This window comes from Osmerus eperlanus, chromosome 10 (genome assembly GCF_963692335.1).
Source record: "Osmerus eperlanus chromosome 10, fOsmEpe2.1, whole genome shotgun sequence".
In the NCBI taxonomy this organism is placed as follows: Eukaryota; Metazoa; Chordata; class Actinopteri; order Osmeriformes; family Osmeridae; genus Osmerus; species Osmerus eperlanus.
In genome coordinates, this window is record NC_085027.1 from 767,112 (window position 1) to 780,329 (window position 13,218).

Sequence of the window (13,218 nt, forward strand, 5' to 3'; positions counted from 1 at the left end):
TCTCTGTAGTAAATCTGTTTTCAGTAAAAGCTTGGACATCACAAACGCTAACTGCAGCAAGGAGGAAAGGTACTGGTCCTGTCTGTCTGTCTGTGTGTCTGTCTGTGTGTCTGTCTGTCTGTCTGTGTGTCTGTCTGTGTGTCTGTCTGTCTGTCTGTCTGTGTGTCTGTGTGTCTGTGTGTCTGTCTGTCTGTCTGTCTGTCTGTGTGTCTGTGTGTCTGTGTGTCTGTGTGTCTGTCTGTGTGTCTGTCTGTCTGTCTGTGTGTGTGTCTGTGTGTCTGTGTGTCTGTCTGTCTGTGTGTCTGTGTGTCTGTCTGTCTGTCTGTCTGTGTGTCTGTGTGTCTGTGTGTCTGTGTGTCTGTGTGTCTGTGTGTCTGTCTGTGTGTCTGTCTGTCTGTCTGTCTGTCTGTCTGTGTGTCTGTCTGTGTGTCTGTCTGTCTGTCTGTGTGTCTGTCTGTGTGTCTGTCTGTCTGTCTGTCTGTGTGTCTGTCTGTGTGTCTGTCTGTCTGTCTGTGTGTCTGTGTGTCTGTGTGTCTGTCTGTCATCTCTCTCTCAGATACTCCTCATCCCTCCTGCTAGCTGCTGGTCCAGATCTATCACAGTTCTCTGCCATTTTACACCTTTATCATTATTATCATTAAGGCTATTTATTCACTGTGCCATCACATGCAACCGTTTTCTACGACCTCTGTCGAGATGATTATAATGTAATGACAGTGTGTCGGCAGGTGTTTGAATGTTACACGTGTGTCGGGAGGTGTTTGAATGTTACATGCGTGTTTGTGGACATGCTCCCCATCTTGTGTGTTCTCGTACGTGTGTGAACATGGGTGTCACATTTAACTATGATTTACAGATTCAATTTTCTTTTACAACAAAGTCAAATTGTCTATGGGCAATTAAACCCTTAAAACCAGTTAGATGTCAGTGTTTCTATATGGGGGGGGGGGGGGGGGGGCAGTGTGTGGACGAGGGAAGGAGAGTGAGGGGGAGAGAATGAGGGAGAGATGAAAAGTTAATGAATTGTAAATGAAAAATGGAGAGGCATCTTATCTGGAGAACAATGTAGACATTTTGCTGATGAATTTTGCAGCATCCAAAATTGGACGTGTGTGTGTGTGCAGTAAAACTGATTTGTAAGTGTTGACTTGTAGATGGTTCCTGTGTTAACAGGCATCGCTGGCGATCACACATGCTCCAGTCAGACTGGGTAGAGAGAGGAGAGAGAGACATAGGAGAGAGACAGAGAGACGGAGAGAGAGACAGAGGAGAGAGACAGACGGAGAGAGACATCGGAGAGAGACAAAGAGACAGAGAGAGAGGAGAGAGAAACATAGGAGAGAGACAGAGAGACAGAGAGGAGAGAGAGACATAGGAGAGAGACAGAGAGACAGAGAGGAGAGAGAGACATAGGAGAGAGACAGAGAGACAGAGAGAGGAGAGAGAGACAGAGGAGAGAGAGAGAGGGGAGAGACACAGAGAGAGAGAGACAGGGTGAGAGACACAGAGAGAGACACAGAGAGAGAGACAGAGAGAGAGACAGGGCGAAAGATAGACAGAAAGAGAAGACAAAGCGAGAAAGTGACTGAAGGATGGAGACATGTTGAATAAAGAGGCTTGAAAATGTCAAAAACCCTGGCATCTCCCTGGGAACATTCTAGAGCCCCCGAGAGCTCTCCAAACTGCACCTGTCTTTAGAGGAATGCTTTCTGAACAACATCTCTCCTCCAATCATCTGTGTCCATCTCTTCCTCCTGCTCCTCCCAAAATCCTCTCTGTGTCTCCTCTACTTCTGTCTGCTGTGAATATATATGCTGTTCTAACACCTGTGTGTGTGTGTGTGCGTGTGTGTGCGTGTGTGTGTGCGTGTGTGTGTGCGTGTGAAGGTCCAGGTCTATCAGCGGAGCATCGTCTGGTCTCTCCACCAGCCCTCTCAGCAGCCCGCGGGTAAGTCCTCCCACACACCGGCCCACAATGCACCTCACTGCTCTGCTGTCTGTGCTGTCGTCCATCACGGCCCTGCGGGGCGAGCATGCAGGCGCTGGCCTCGCAGCCCGGCGGGTCATGTGACCCTGGGGAGAGTGTCATGTGATACCTGGTGGCCTGTCGTGCTAATTCTGTCATGCAGTCACACACACGCACCCTGTCCAAACACACAGACACACACACCAGTCACACGCACAAGTTACACCAAACACAAACACGGCAATCTGAAGTTGTGTAGCAGGTTAAAGCCATCATGTTCCAGTACAGTCTTCAGGTTCACACTGTCTACAACAGAGAATCTCTGCTGGGGCACACTTCATATTCTGCTGTTTACCTCAAACAAACCCTTACACACTTACAACAGACTCTATACACCATTTACACACCCAACTAAACTCCAAAACTGGTGTGTTTAGTTACTCGTTCATGATGTATTAACAATGACCCAGCCGGTGTCAGGTAGCTTATGTTGATACAGGAACAGCCTGCAGGATCATACGTCTGCAAACGCCCTCCATGCTGACCTGGCATCCTCTCACTGCTGTGGCTGGTTACGAACTGTCATGACCTGTCATAACAGTTGCTATGTCATTCATACCTCAGCATTGCGCATGCATAACCAGGATCTCTCTGAAGGTTGGGAGACCCGAGTCAGTTGTTCACTTCCTGGTTCAGTTGTTCACTTCCTGGTTCAGTTGTTCACTTCCTGGTTCTGCTTCTTGAATGCTTGAGTAACTCTCTTATCTCCCATGGTGCTGCTGCTGCGTCCTGATTGGCTGGGTGTGCTAATGGCATGTTCTTCTCTCTTTCTTTCTGCACTATCACCTCGCCTGCCTGCTTGTCTCCCTCCACACCTCCACCCCTCATCCCTTTACTCTTTTGGTTTTCCGGCGCGTTTTTATGGCTAATAAAACGCTTGGGTTATTATCGCCGGGTTGCGGTGTTTCTATCAATAATATTTTTTTACGTCACCTGGCTTTGGGCACTGCTCTTTCACTGCCTGTCCACGCTGTCACGTGACCGACGCATGGCCAATCACAGCCCGTCCGTCGCTTCTTCGTCCCGCCCCAGTCCCCAGACCTCTGCCAGTCCCCCAACTGTAGCCCCGCCCACTCCCCGGAGTCCCGCCTTAACGGGGTGGGGCCACGCCCCCCCAACTCCTACCAGCCAATGACGGGCTCCCCCCTCATGCACCCCCGCACCCAGACCCTCCCAGCCAAACCCAGAGTTTCCCCCAAACCACTGCAGACCACCCGGTCAAACCCTCTCCCCAGCCCCCTCGATGCCCCCGCCAACCCCCGGTCGGAGCCCTCCACCCCCAGCCAGCCCCCGGCCCCCTGCTTCCCCGCGAGCCCCAGGGTGAGGCGGCACCCCCCCCTCACGGTGCCCCCCAAGCTCTCCATCCCCCTCTCCCCCGTGCCCCCCATGACCCCCCTCCGGCGGCCCCGCCTCCACCCTGACCACAACGGCAAATCTGTCCCCATCACGCAGGTGACCCCGCACCCCTCCCCCAGGGGCAGCCCCCTGCCCACCCCCAGGGGCACCCCGGGGCACACCCCCCGGGAGAGCCCGGCGGGTACCCCCAGCCCTACGCCCCCTCCCAGTCCCTCCATAGGGGGCGTGCCCTGGAGGACCAGACTCAACTCAATCAAGAACAGCTTCCTGGGCTCGCCACGGTTCCACCGCCGGAAAATGCAAGGTACCCTGGGAAGGGGGAGGGGATAGGGGAGGGAGCCTAGATAACAAAGCCTAGATTGAATATTTCAAAGTTAAGACAACAACGTTGTCATGGAAGTTACCACTCCCCCCCTGACCAATTGGGAGTCATGCGATGTTGAGTCTAATTATCTTATTAGCAGTGATTTCTTCTGATTCTTCTATACCGTAGTTAATATGCTGTTGATGATACAGGATTAGTGATAAGAAAGCCACACAGTCTAAAGCTTTGTTTTAATCCTGAACACTGAAAAGTCTTTAGCCTGACTGTACTGTTCTGTTTAGAGTCTTAACTAACCTGTCTGTCTGCCTGTCTGTCTGTCTGCCTGCCTGTCTGTCTGTCTGTCTGTCTGTCTGCCTGTCTGTCTGTCTGTCTCCACAGTCCCGACGCAGGAAGACATGTCCAGCCTCACACCAGACTCCTCTCCAGAGTAAGTAACCCTGGCAACGCCACACCCCAACAACATGTCACATCAACAAACACACTACTGTATCTTCCAGGGGCCCTGAGAGCGGGGGTCTGGTGGGGGCCAGGGGGGGTCTGGTGGGGGTCAGGGGGGTCTGGTGGGGGGCCAGGGGGGTCTGGTGGGGGGCCAGGGGGGGCCAGGGGGGTCTGGTGGGGGGCCAGGGGGGGCCAGGGGGGTCTGGTGGGGGCCAGGGGGGTCTGGTGGGGGGCCAGGGGGGGCCAGGGGGGTCTGGTGGGGGGCCAGGGGGGGCCAGGGGGGTCTGGTGGGGGCCAGGGGGGTCTGGTGGGGGCCGGGGGGGGCCGGGGGGGCATAAACAGCCATGCAGAGGGGCCAGAGCCACAGCTCCATCGATGATGACAGGGATATTTTTAGCGATCAGTCCCCATGAATATCTCAGAGCTTCACTTCCAGCATTCACAGTCACACTGTTATGGAGAGAGGGGGAGCGGACCAGGCGGGCGAGGGAGGGGGGGAGGATGGGGTGAGGAGAGGAGAGGGGGGAGGTTGGGATGATGCCATCCCTGTGTGGACTATCAGAGGATGAGGGTTTGGAGGTGGAAGGAGAAGGATCAGGGACGATACATTTCAGGAAGAAAAAATAAAACATGTTTTGTTTTAGTCAAATGTAGTCCATTAAAGTAGCTTATAGTCGGCCTGATAGCCTTCCTGGTTTGCATATATGTTTTTTAACCTTCAAATGGTGAATTGTAAAATGGTGAAAATATGCAAATGAGTTCATTAGTTGGAAGAGCTTTCTCTGGGGCTGATGAAACTATTCTCCCATCTCCTAAAACCAAACACACATTCCTGGGGGGGAGAGGAGATAGGAAGGAGGAGGGGGGAGGGGGAGGGGGAGGGGGAGGAGAGAAGGAGGAGGAGGGGGAGGAGAGAAGGAGGAGGAGGGGGTGGTCGGAAAGAGAGGGAGGATGAGGAGAGAGGAGGGAGGAGAGTGGGAGGAGCAGAGAAAGGGAGGGAGGAGGAGGAATGGAGGAAGCGTGGCAGTGTCTGTTCTAGTCCAGATGACCCTGTCCCTGTGTACATGTGATACATGAAGCCTTTGTTTTTCCTGCAGGCTGGCTAAGAAGTCATGGTTCGGGAACTTCATCAACCTGGAGAAGGAGGAGCAGATCTTCATCGTGATCAGAGACAAACCTCTGAGCTCCATCAAGGCTGACATTGTCCACGCCTTCCTGTCTGTAAGCACAGCAACACCTCCACTCCCTCCCCCCTCCCTCCCTCTCCCCTCCCTCTCCCCTCCCTCCCTCCCTCCCTCCCTCCTCTCCTCCACTCCCTCCCTCCCTCCCTCCTCTCCTCTCCTCTCCTCCACTCCCTCCACCCTCTCTCCCCATCCCTCTCCTCTCCCCTCCTGGGTTATAACTAAATGTCTGATGTTCACCTCTTTCTCCTTCTCTCCATTTCTTCCTCATGTGTCTCTCTCTCCCCCTCCTCCCTCTCTCTCCCTCCTCTCTCTCTGTAGATCCCTAGTCTAAGCCACAGTGTGATCTCCCAGACTAGTTTCCGGGCGGAGTACAAGTCTTCGGCAGGTCCCACAGTGTTTCAGAAGCCTGTCAAGTTCCAGGTGGACATCACCTACACAGAGAGCACTGCAGCCAGCCGGGACAACGGCATCTACTCTGTCACCTTCACCCTCCTGTCAGGTAGACACACACACACCTAGGGAGGGAGGGAGGGAGGGAGGGAGGGAGGGAGGGAGGGAGGGAGGGAGGGGGAGGGAGGGAGGGAGGGAGGGGAGGGGAGGGGAGGGAGGGAGGGAGGGGAGGGGAGGGGAGGGGAGGGGAGGGGGAGGGGAGGGGAGGGGAGGAGGGGAGGGAGGGAGGGAGGGAGGGAGGAGGGAGGGAGGAGGAGGGAGAGGGAGAGGGAGGGGAGGGAGAGGGAGGGAGGGTAAAGTCAGTGTATTTGAACTGCTGTAGAATTTGACTCCCCCCCCTTCCCCCTGGCAGGTCCCAGCCGGCGTTTCAGGCGTGTGTGGTAGAGACCATTCAGGGCCCAGCTGCTCAGCTCTCACGACCAGCCGGGCGTCCAGCAGACCCAGATATCTGGTGAGTAGAGGACACCTATGACTCCTGACCCCCTTACTACTCACCCCCCCCGACCTCCTCACCCCCCTCTGACCCCCCTACCACTCACCCCCCCGACCTCCTCACTCCCTTGACCCCTCTTACCCCTCAGCCCTGACCTCCACACATTGACCTCTCTTACCCCCTCTGACCCCTGACCTTCTCACCTCTGACCCCTCAGCCCTGACCCCCTCAGCCCTGACCTCCACACCTTGACCTCTCTTACCCCTCTGACCCCTGACCTTCTCACCTCTGACCCCTCAGACCTCTGACCCCTCAGCCATCACCCCTGACTTCCTGACCTTGACCTCCTCACCCCCCCTGACCCCTGACCCCAGCCTCTCTCAGCATCCCAGCACCTGTCACTGCTCAGCACACGCTTCAGGCGCCCGGCATGCATGACCTGTCCTGGCAACACGCCTCACACACGGCTGCCATGGCAACACACCTCACACACGGCTGCCATGGCAACATGCCTCACACACGGCTGCCATGGCCAACATGCCTCACACACGGCTGCCATGGCAAACACGCCTCACACACGGCTGTCCTGGCAACACGCCTCACACAAGACGCTGTCCTGGCAACACGCCTCACACACGGCTGCCATGGCAACACGCCTCACACACGCTACCGTGGCAACCTGTCTGGCACTCCCGCCAGGCAGGTAGAGGTTGGGCTCAAAGACACGCAGCTAACGCAGTCATCTGCACACCTCAGGGCTTCCCCTGGTCTGACACACTACTGCTCTCTCGTTCACACACACCACACACACATCCAGTATTTAAGGTTATAAACTATTTACATGAAACATGTATTTATGTATATAACACACAAGTGTGTGTCAGGACAGGAAGTGTGTGTGTCTGGACAGGAAGTGTGTGTGTCGGGACAGGAAGTGTGACCAGAGCAGAGGATATGAAGATACAGGTGTAGTTTTTTCAACTGAATGTTTTTTCACCGTCCAATTAGAATTCAGTTAGACTGTAGCTGGCCCGCCCCCTGGAGTCACTTCTACATTTTATTGGCTGTTTGGGCTGCTAGAAGAGAGGGGATGAATAGAGAGGGAAGGAAGGAGAGCAATCTTCTGCTGTGTTCCTCATGTCCTTGTTGGTTCATCGGTGTTGTGGTTTTAACTGTGGTGATTGGCTTGATAAGAGCCCCCTCTGCTGGTGAGACAGGGTAGTGCTAGCTGCATGTGTAAACACGTCTTCAGTTTACGTCACAAACGACTGTCTCAGCTCACCAGTAATGGCTGAGACAGGAGCGTTGAGGATCTTAGTTTGAGACCAGTGTGGATAATACAGCTACTTAGTTACTTAGCCTCCTTGCCCAGTTAGCACACCTAATACTGTTAGCACACCTAACTAAATTAGCAGCTATCCCAGTAAGCACACCTAGCACTGTTAACACGCCATGCCCAGTTGGCAACTAGCCTGGCTAGCATCTAACCGGGTAGCATGCCTAGCGCAGTTAGCATGTTCCACAAGCCTTGTCACAGATGGGAACTGTTATCAGGCATTTGAACTAGTCACTACCTCACCCACCCTCACCATCTAGCTGTTTGGATAACCCTCCAGTCTCTACCTCCCTCTTCCTCCCTCTCTCTTTCCTCAAAAGAGAGACCAGCTCTGCTTCATCACAGTCAGTCCAGGAAATGAAAGTTTTAGACTGACGTGGAAATCTTTTATGTTCCGACTGACGTGGGAAATCTTTACGTTCCCACAACTGAAGCAGAGTGGCCTTTTTACTCTCCCTCTCCTCCCTAACCCTCCCCCCCTCTCCCTCTCCTCCCTAACCCTCCCCCCCTCTCCCTCTCCTCCCTAATCCTCCCCCCCTCTCTCTCCGCCGTTTCATACCATCCTGCATGTTGTCATCCTGATGCTTCTGCAGCCTGTCCAAGGAGACAGAGAGACTCTGGCATGCAGAGAGACTCTGGCATGCAGAGAGACTCTGGCATGCAGAGAGACTCTGGCATGCAGAGTGACTCTGGCATGCAGAGAGACTCTGGCATGCAGAGTGACTCTGGCATGCAGAGTGACTCTGGCATGCCGAGTGGAAGTGCTTCTCCTCCACACACACGTACGCACGGTCGCTCTGGCACGCCACACAACTAGCCCTAGCTAGCCCTCTCCACTTTCCCACAACAATTACTAACATAAACCCCCCAAAAATTGAATAATAATAAATGCAAAGATTTTAATAGCCCCTACTGTGATTAGCTACAAGGTGGTACCCTTTTCACAAAACAACTAACATAATATGTCGTCAGTGTCAGTCCTATGAAGAGTAGTACTGTTCATCGGTATAAAGCAGTGAGTTACATAACTTACATAAGTCAGTGACTTATATAAACCGCGGTCCTGACACAGCGGGCTCTTCGTAGAATTCCAACAGTCACTGCTTTAGAAGGACAGAGTTTGTCCATCCGCTGCTAACACCAACGCTAGCAATCCGAACAATGAATAATGAAAAACAAATAATGAACCAACAGGTTGTTGTTAACGGTTCTCCAATGTTGGATCTGAAATGATCGGATGATTGTCTTGGCATTCTAACGTATTTGTCGCTCTATTCGGCATGGCACCATCTAGGATCGATGTGGACCTAAAGCTGTATGTTCTAAAATCCTCATCATAACCTGACATTCTAAACTGAATGATACCAGCTAGACCCCCTCTTGTGGAGGTTTGGTCAGTGCCGGGGCTGGACTGTGTGTGTCTGCTGTGTGCAGGAAAGCAAGTGCTCCAGAGTGTCCCTATGGTCGCTCACCTACAACACAGGGATGACAAGCATGTCCTGATGACATGCAGACCAACCCTAACCCCTGTTTATGTTTGTCACATGAAAGTGTATAAACATGACAGAGTGTTTTCTGTGTGCACCTGGAGCGTGTGTGGAGCCAAAGACGTTGCATGCATTGTTGAACTGTGTTTATATGAAGGTATGAAACACACAGGTACTGCCGTAGACTCCCTTTACACCTCTACATACATAAATACATGAAGACTTTCTGAGAGAGAAGGAGAGTGTGTATGTGTGTGTGTTTGTGTGTGTGAGAGAGTGAAATAGAGAGTCTGAGTTTGAACACCTTTATTGGTTTCCTAAAGGTAATGAGGCAGAGAAAAAGAAACATGTCATCTCAGGTGGCTGAGCGGTTAGGGAATCGGACTAGTAATCAGAATGCAGGTTAGATTCCCGGCCGTGTCAATTGACGTTGTGTCCTTGGGCAAGGCACTTCACCCTACTTGCCTCGGGGAGAATGTCCCTGTACCTACTGTAAGTTGCTCTGGATAAGAGCGTCTGCTAAATGAGTAAATGTAATGTAATCTCACACCTGACTCTACAGACTACTGCAGTACTCAGACACACCTAGCTGTACTGGACAGCAGCACTCAGATAGACACACCTAGCTGTACTGGACAGCAGCGCTCAGATAGACACACCTAGCTGTACTGGACAGCAGCGCTCAGATAGACACACCTAGCTGTACTGGACAGCAGCACTCAGATAGACACACCTAGCTGTACAGTCAAGACAGACTTGATGCAGGTGTGAAGTCACCTTGACCTATGACCTCTGCTCCTAGATGTGTCTCAGCAGTCAGGCAGCAAACCCTCCAAGCGTGGTAAGATCGGCTAGCTACCCTTCACCCCCTTCCCTGCCCCTCTCTCTCACACACACACACACACACACACACACTTAGGCCTTAGGGTACACCTCACCTGTGTGTGTGAGCATGTACGAGTGTGTGTGTGTGTGTGAGAGAGAGAGTGTGAGACACTGTGCAGCACTACTCACCATATGACAGGTCTTGTGCACGGTGTCAGTGTGTTGTTACATCTCCTCTATGTCCACTATCCTTCTACTCTCACTAAGAAAGGTGGGCCTAGCCCCAAGTCAAAACAAGACAGAGATCACCAGATCCCAGTGTAAAAACATGTTATGACAGGATCAGTAGGAGACTGTTGAAGGGGTATTGTGTAAACCCTAATGCAGACAAGGGCTGGTGTGCTGAGGTTGAAATGTGTCACTCAGTGTGTCTGCATGTCTGCAGTATTGTCATGTTCCTGTGTGAGTATTGACTTGTTCAGACCCCTCATGTGTTCTGAGCAGAGCTCTGGGAGCAGGGAGGAGGTGTCTAGGAGCCTCACACACCACACTCACCACACACTCACCACACACACCACACTCACCACACACTCACCACACACACCACACTCACCACACACTCACCACACACACCACACTCACCACACACTCACCACACACACCACACTCACCACACACTCACCACACACACCACACTCACCACACACTCACCACACACACACCACACACTCACCACACACTCACCACACTCACCACACACTCACCACACACACCACACTCACCACACACTCACCACACACACACCACACACTCACCACACACACACCACACACTCACCACACACACACCACACACTCACCACACACACACCACACTCACCACACACACACCACACTCACCACATACACACTCACCACACAGGAAGGAGAGTGTTTAGACAAGAAGTCCAGATGCTCAGCCTCAGTTCTCCCAGAGCTCCTCTCAGCCCCCCCCCACACCTGCCCCCCCCCCACCCCCCACACACACCTGTTCCTCCCAGCCTGGGGAAAGAGACTGCAGACTAGGCACCACCTATGTCCAGAACCAGAGGATCACAGTTGGACTCCAACTCTGACCAGGTCTACTGGACCACAGCTGTTCTGTGTTTCTAGGCGTACCTCCACAACTCCACTGTTAAACACCGTTGGTTAAACCCTGATTCTCCCCCCGTTCTGTAGACTAACTACAATGACGGGTGAGAGAAGATGCCACCAAACATTATCCCCCAATCTTAGTTTCTGGCCTAAGAGTCTCCTTACCTCCAGTTCTCCTCCTCCTCCTCCTCCTCCTCCTCCTCCTCCCCGTCCTCCCCGTCCTCCCCCTCCTCCTCCTCCTCCTCCTCCCCCCCCTCCTCCTCCTCCTCCCCCTCCTCCTCCTCCTCCCCCTCCTCCTCCTCCTCCTCCCCCTCCCCCTCCTCCTCCCCCTCCTCCTCCTCCTCCTCCTCCTCCTCCTCCCCCTCCTCCTCCTCCTCATCCCTCCATCAGCACCTGTCCTGGTGTTAACCCATCGCTCATTCGTTGTTTGTTCTCTCTCTCTTTTCTTCTTCTCTCCATCTGTGTTCCTAGGCAGCCCGTTGAGTAACTTCTTTGACGTAATTAAACAGCTTTTTTCAGACGAGAAGAGCAGCCAAGCGCCCCACCCCCCTGGCCCCCCCGCCACGCCCAGCCCCCCCACCAAGCATGCCCCCTGCTCCAGGCGTAACGAGCCCCCACCCACTGACTCTAAATGCCCCCCGGGCAAAGACAAAACAAAGATGGCCGCCTCCGCCAGGACACAGGAAGAACCCTGATAAGGAGCTGTAGCGCTGCATGGCTAGATGATGATGAGGATGATGACGATGAGAATGATGATGATGAGAATGATGATGATGATGAGTTATCAGGTCATTAAAACTAACCCCAACTCAGAGAACTGCTGACAAGTTAGGATACATGTCCCTCTGAAAGAAACAACTTAAAAACATGACTTTTTGACTATTGCCTAAAGACTTTTGTACTGTGTGATGGAATGCCTGTTTGAGTGGATCAGTATTTAACAACAAGTAGCACATGCAACTGTGTCCTGTGTGGGTGTGTGTGTCCTCGCGCGTGTGTCCTCGCATGTGTGTGTGATGGCTTGACTTCTCTACCACCAGGGATCATCCAAAAAACCTATTAAAGTCCTGCTTCCTGGAGATGTCTGGCTGAGCCTAGCTCAGCTCCCTCTAGGACCCAGAGAGCCAGAGAGAGAGACTTCACTCTCCACAAGCCCCTTCCACTCCACACTCACACACATCCACACCCTGACAAACACACACACACACACCCCAGACACCGCTGAAGACATGGAGATGAGCCTTAAGACAATGATGTTCGTCAAACCTGCACACACACACACAGTCTTTCTCTTGTTCTCTCTCTCCTACACACACACCCGCTGGGGGATGTATGGACTTGAAGCAGAGCCCCTGGTTCCTGTGGAGGCAGTGTGGAGGTGTGTCAGCACAGAGAGACGCTGGTTGGATTGTAACTCTTAATGTCGTCTCTGTGAACGTCTGGGTTGTAACACTGGACTGTGGCGTTGCTGTACGAGTCGGTTTCAGGATCCTCCGATGACAGAATACTTTGGGTGGGGGAGGGGGGGAGGGTACACAAATGAATGATCTATTCTGTTGTACAGATTGAATACGTTGCATATGTACAAATGTGTAGTTGTGACATTATGTTTAGCAAAGTTGTGTTGCCACATCTTTTTTTTAAATTTCAGGACATGTTTAATCCTGATATCCATTAACATTTTCATCTCCTATCTTGATCGACGAGTCGTTCGGTTTGTCTTTTCGTTCATGTTTATTTGAGGTATCTGCGGGATTCAGACATCTGTAAACATATGGTGTATATTTTTGTACCTTATTGTATTTTGTCATTTGTTTTTTATTTATTTATGCTGGGTTAAACTATTTATATAAATGATGTAGAAAATGTGTTTCTTACATCTGATTATTTAAAAAAAAATGTTTCCATGTTTAAGTTATTGGTCATTCAGGATTAATGCAATGTTTGTGAACATCTACTCTTTTCCCAGCTTTGATGAGAAAGCTTGTAATATACGTTTGGAAAAAGGATTTACCGTAATTTAAGAATGTAGACTAGCCTCTCCGTGAGGGAAGAGCCCCATGTTTACTGTCAGCTCATTCCTGGTGGGCGTGCGACCACCACAGACTCACCAAACACTCGTCCTGTAAATACGCCAGTTTGCTGATTAACTTATTTAAAACCGAGAAGGTTCCTACTCTTAGCTTTTACCTTGGATTGTTGTTTGCATGTCAAACATTTGTCTTT

At 52.1% G+C, this 13,218-nt stretch overlaps 1 pseudogene; it reads left to right on the forward strand.

Annotated features, from left to right (window-relative positions):
* Positions 1–12,484, forward strand: part of LOC134028274 (serine/threonine-protein kinase BRSK2-like) — a 16,621-nt pseudogene extending 4,137 nt beyond the window's left edge.
* The last annotated feature ends 734 nt before the right edge of the window (positions 12,485–13,218 follow it).